At 38.7% G+C, this 5,473-nt stretch overlaps 1 non-coding gene across 1 annotated transcript; it reads left to right on the top strand.

The window, feature by feature from the left end:
- The first annotated feature begins 1,898 nt into the window (after positions 1 to 1,898).
- On the top strand, positions 1,899 to 2,005 carry LOC111910420 (small nucleolar RNA R71). Its single transcript, XR_002856530.1, has one exon. It is a non-coding gene; the product is annotated as a small nucleolar RNA R71 (small nucleolar RNA).
- The last annotated feature ends 3,468 nt before the right edge of the window (positions 2,006 to 5,473 follow it).

Here is a 5,473-nt window from a genome sequence, read left to right as displayed (position 1 = left end):
CCCCCTTGCACTCCATAGCATCCTTCTCCTCTTTCACTACTGGCTTTGTCACCCTTGAAGTAACCTCCTGTTCATCACTTGTCATCTCATCATCTTCCTTGCTTACCCAAGAAGGTAGACTCTTGTAAGCTATGACTTCAACCAAATATGGAACAGATGCTCTTGGTTTTGTTCTTTTGACTTGATGAACTGTCTTGATCTCTTCTTCCATAAGCTTTTCTAATTCTTCTAATTCATTGTCTTTATTAATTGTGAACACCTCTTCTTGAACATGATTCCTTTGAAAGCCATCTTCTATCCCAAAAATTTCTTTTTCATTACCAACCCTCAAGGTGAGCTTAGACTCGCGAATATCAAGAAGAGCTCCAGCAGTGTTAAGCAATGGACGACCAAGGATAATTGGAACATCGGGGTCTTCCTTCATATCCAACACTACAAAATCTATTGGAAAAACAAATTTTCCAATTTTTACTAAAATATCCTCCACAATGCCCCGGGGCTGTGTCACTGAACGGTTCGCCATGTGAATAGTCATTCTTGTACCCTTCAACTTCTGAATATCTAACTTCTGATAAAACAAATAAGGCATCAAGTTAATGCTTTCCCCAGAATCAGCTAAAGCATCCACTTTCATGTTGTTACCAAACTCACACGGAAGAGTGAGGCGTCCAGGATCTCCCATCTTCTAGGTGTCTCTCCCAACACTGCTTTTGAGCTTTGCTCACTTAGAATCACCTTAGAATGCTTCTTTAATTGCTTTCGAGTGTCTATCAAGTCTTGCAGTAATTTTTGATACTCAGGAATTTTGGATAAGGACTCGACAAAGGGAGTATTAATCGGGATACCCTTCACGTGCTTAACAAACTCTAGATGCTCTCTTTCCAGTGGACTAAGGGTAGCTCGGGAAGGAAAAGGAAAAGGAGGCTGATAAACCGAACCAGCTACAGAATTTTTCTATTCATGACGGGCCCACGTCGTGAGCTTATATGGCTCACGTCGTGAGTTCGTCAAATTCAGCAGCATCTTGATTCTCGAGCTTGGGCTTGTTTAACTTTGGATCGGGCTACTGTTGTTCAACTTCTAAGGCTTTTAGGAACTCAGAGATAGCCTCTTCTTCAGTATCTATGGCCATTACATGAGATTGGGCCTTCGTTTCGGGATTTTTCAGGGACAGCTTCTCATGAACCAGAGTGGCTAGTTGACCAAGTTGTACTTCAAGGTTATTGATGGAAGCTTGCTGATTCTTTATTAAAGTTTGTTGTTCTACCATCAATGCATGATGATTCTTAACCAAGGTTCTTTGTTCATTAACAGCAGAATCAGTAGTCTCATGTCTCTTTTCCGAAGCTTCCATAAACTTCATCAACATGGTCTCTAGATCGGGTTTCTTCTCAGCTGGTGGTTGCTCCTTTTGATAGAAGCCTCGACCTGTCTGCCTATACTTCTCTTCTTTTTGCTTCTTATACTCTTCATATGGCAGCCACTCCTTCTTTGGTTTCCTCCAGTCTTCATCATACTTGTCCCCACTCGAGTAGCACTCTTGAGCTTTTCTATTCCCAAACCCATCTAAATTGCAGTCCTTGGTCAAGTGTGGACTACTACACCTCTCGCAACCCACTCTTATGGCATGAAATGAGTGGTCCATTTGTGTCAACCTCTGGTCCATATTATTTAGCATAGCCATCATGGCTACTATTTCTTCAGTTTGGGTCCCTCCACCGCCTTTGATTCCATCTTGCTTAGGGTTGTGGTATTCACGAGAGTGCTTCGCGAATTCTTCAATCAACTCCTTGACATCCTTTGGATTTTTCTTTGTCAAAGGTCCTTGAGAGTCAAGGAGTTGTCTTGTCATAACGTTGACCCCATCATAGAAAATCAACATCTCTTGTTGCACATTAAGATCATGCTGAGGGTAATTTCTGAGCAAGCCCTTGTACCGCTCCCATGCTTCGTACAATGACTCCCTCGGCTGTTGCTCAAAGTTGGCTATTGCCTTCTTGAGTTTAGCTATCTTGGATGGCGGGAAAAACTAGTCCAGAAATTGCTCACGCATTTGAGCCCAAGTGGTGATCGTACCTAGTGGAAGTGATTTTAACCACTCTTTAGCAACTCCCTTGAAAGTAATGGGAAGCATCCTGAGCAGGACAATGTTTCTGTTGACATTTGGGGCATTGAAGTAATCCGCAATGTCATTTACTTCATCTAGATGCTTGAAAGCATGCTCATGATCTTTCCCATAAAATGGGATATCCTTCAGTGCAGTCAAGATGTGCCCCTTCAGCTCGAATGTGGCAGTGGCAGGTATTGCTGGTTGGACTAAACCGGGACCCACATCTTCTCGGATCCGCTTCTTGTAAGTTCCCATGGATATCTCCTCAATGTTTGCCATCTCGTTCCTTGGCTCGTTCTCGGGTTCGCTCGTATGTTCTTCAAATTCAGGCAAGGTATCGTATTCGGATTTGGTTTGGACGGGTATTTGATCCAAGTGTTCAAGCTTACTCTTGTTCTTTGAGGATGAACTTGACTCTCCTGTCTTCTTTCCCGACTTCCTTGAACATGATGACTTTAGTTCTTGCAATGGCGTCTTCTTATCAGTCTTTTGGTGAAGTGCAGCTTCTGGATCTTCAATCGGTGGCACCAAAGGTGTGGTAGAACCTCTGGTCATGAACTCCTGGAATTCGACAAAATAAAAACGTAAAACTGAACTAAAAAAAAACTAAAAAAAAAAAAAAAACTAAAACTCACAGCTCTCACGTCATGAGTATTTGTAACTCACGTCGTGAGTTCTATGACGGAAAATGAAATAAAAATATTTGCTGGATAATTAAAATGCTAACAAACTAAGCTAATTAACTCAAAACTAATTAACTTTTTGCAAGTTTTATCCCACAAAAAGGATCGATTAATCTAATGCAAATAAATAAACTAATAAACTGGTCGTTCCTCAGCAACGCCGCCAAAAACTTGATGTGCACGAAAGTACCCACTACTTTTAATATTTATAACCTAACAAACTTATACTAACTATGCACTTATAGGCAGTGTACCTAGTCAGATTACAGTATAGCTTGGGTAAGTTGGATGTCGATCACAGGTAACGGTGTTGTTAATTTATTTATTCACTACTAAATTAATCTAATTATTAATAGGCTAAAAGGGTTTGTATCTAATTTTGCAAGTATAGATAAACTTAATTCTTTAGCAAAACTCAATCAATAAACAAAATACTTATGTTAGTTCGAATCCACTTTCACTCAATGGCTATACATTAGTCAAGACTATTACCGTTGGTTACCAATTTAAGAAGTATTAGCAGTTTAGTTCTAAACCTACTAATTATTAATCAATTCATGTAAATCTATGTATAGTCACACAATAGTTAACACATAATCTGTTATTAAGTAAGATTGGAGCTATGAATATTGATTAATCAAAACACAATTACAATCATAATATGAGTTCTCTAACACAGCTTAATTCAATGATTCGATTACTTATCTAAGATTGGTTTGATCTTAGCTCTAATTAACTAGTGTTCACTTTGTTATTAGGTATTCATATTCATGCAGATTTGTGTTCACTAACTACACAGAACAAGAATTTAAAGCAATTAAATCATTAACTAAACATGCTAGGTAAAATCAATCAACACAAGCATATAACCAACAAATAATGTCTAATCTAATGCATTCAAACCATGAGTTTCAGCTTCATCTAGCTAACAGAAGCAGCTAGATTTAGCTGGACATATTAACAGCTAAACAGTCAAAAGCTATAATCAAACACATGATAAGTGTACCAAATTTATAAAGCAAATTATGAACTTCCTCTTCTTTGGTGTTGAAAACCACTTCCAAATCTCTTTTTCCTCTGAAATCCGCCTTCTGGAATCTCTTTCTTTTGTCAAAAGTCCCCTCAATTCGTAATGGTCAAGGATATATATAGTTTCCTGATTTTAATAATTCATGTCGTGAACAATAAAATATTCACGTCGTGAATACAAGATAACCGTGCTCGGCAAGGATTCCTTCACCCGCGTACGTATCTTCTAGAACTTAAGCTCACGTTGTGAATCTACCAGTTCTCACGTCGTGAGAACGCTTTTTCCTGATTTTCTTGTCCTTTAATCTTTTAACTCCCAAAGTTTCTTCCTTTAACGTTTTTAGTCCCTTTTCTTCAAAATGTCTTCTTTTTGGTTGCAAATAACATTTAAACCCATAAGTACCATTATTCTAAACAAATTACCAACTTATATACAAAAATGTACTTAAATATTGCCTAAAAATAGGTATAAATACGACAATATCAGTGATCACACACCCGAGTGTATGGCTGCACACACGAGTGTGTGGCCGCACACCCGAGTGTATGTCTGCACACATGAGTGTGTGGCCACACACCCGAGTGTATGGCCACACACCCATCCTCCAGCTGCACATTCATCCCTATTTATATAGGGTGACCCCTTCACTCGTTCCTTTCATTTGGCTGCACTCTACTTTCTCTCTCTACTTTCTTCCTCAAAGAACTTCATCCAAGAACACTCTAAGGGCCTAAAAAACGTGAAGAATTCCATCATTTAGCTTGTTATACAGCTAAAACGCTTAAATCTAAGCATGAAACTCTTCATGTTCTTTGTGTTCTTCACCACTTGAAGGTGTACGGCCGCACACCTTCATAAGGTGGTCGTACACACCTCAAAAACCCTCCAAAGTGAGAGTTTTGGCCCTCTATCTCTTAGTTTGACTTGGTTTGAGCCTTGAAACACTTGAAAATCGACATTTGGAGCATAAACAAAAAGTGTACGGCTGCACACTTCCGTGTGCAGCTGCACATACACCCTGGCCGCACACTCTGGCCGCACACCCTGGCCGCACACACACCCTAATGACCATACACCTCTTTTGTTGATCACATAAGGTCCCGACAAGCATTTCCAAGTGTTTAGGGTGGTTTCCCATCATGTTTTGTCATGGAATACCTAAATCTAATACATATATGTGCTATTATATGTAACTAGGATCCACTTGAGTGCGAAACCTCAATTGACACTCAACACTCGTAACCAATCATCTGCTCGAATCATCCGTCAAACTGTGAGTCCATACCCTAAATTTTCCGTGTTTTTAATGTTTTCAAGGGGGGGATACAAGCCAAACTCAAAGTATTTTGTTAAGTTTTAAACTTATTAATACAATTATTGATTTCCATGTTTAATAACATATTCAGATATTTTATCTCTTTTTAATATGTTGAACATAAGGGAAACTTCTATTTGGGAAATACAACTTCATAGCTTTCAGAAGGGTTTTTACAAAGTATTTTCCATATCAACTCTAATAAACTATAATGGGTATAGTTTGGGATAACCCTCTAGGCAATCTCTACTTAATCAAATTTCATAAATGGATATATATAAACTATGGCAGATTTAGTTTATGTTATATGTTTTCTCAAAAGTATAAAGTACATT

The sequence above is a fragment of the Lactuca sativa genome, chromosome 5 (assembly GCF_002870075.4).
Source record: "Lactuca sativa cultivar Salinas chromosome 5, Lsat_Salinas_v11, whole genome shotgun sequence".
In the NCBI taxonomy this organism is placed as follows: Eukaryota; Viridiplantae; Streptophyta; class Magnoliopsida; order Asterales; family Asteraceae; genus Lactuca; species Lactuca sativa.
Note: the sequence above shows the minus strand (reverse complement) of the source record. Positions and strands in the feature narration are given on the sequence as shown.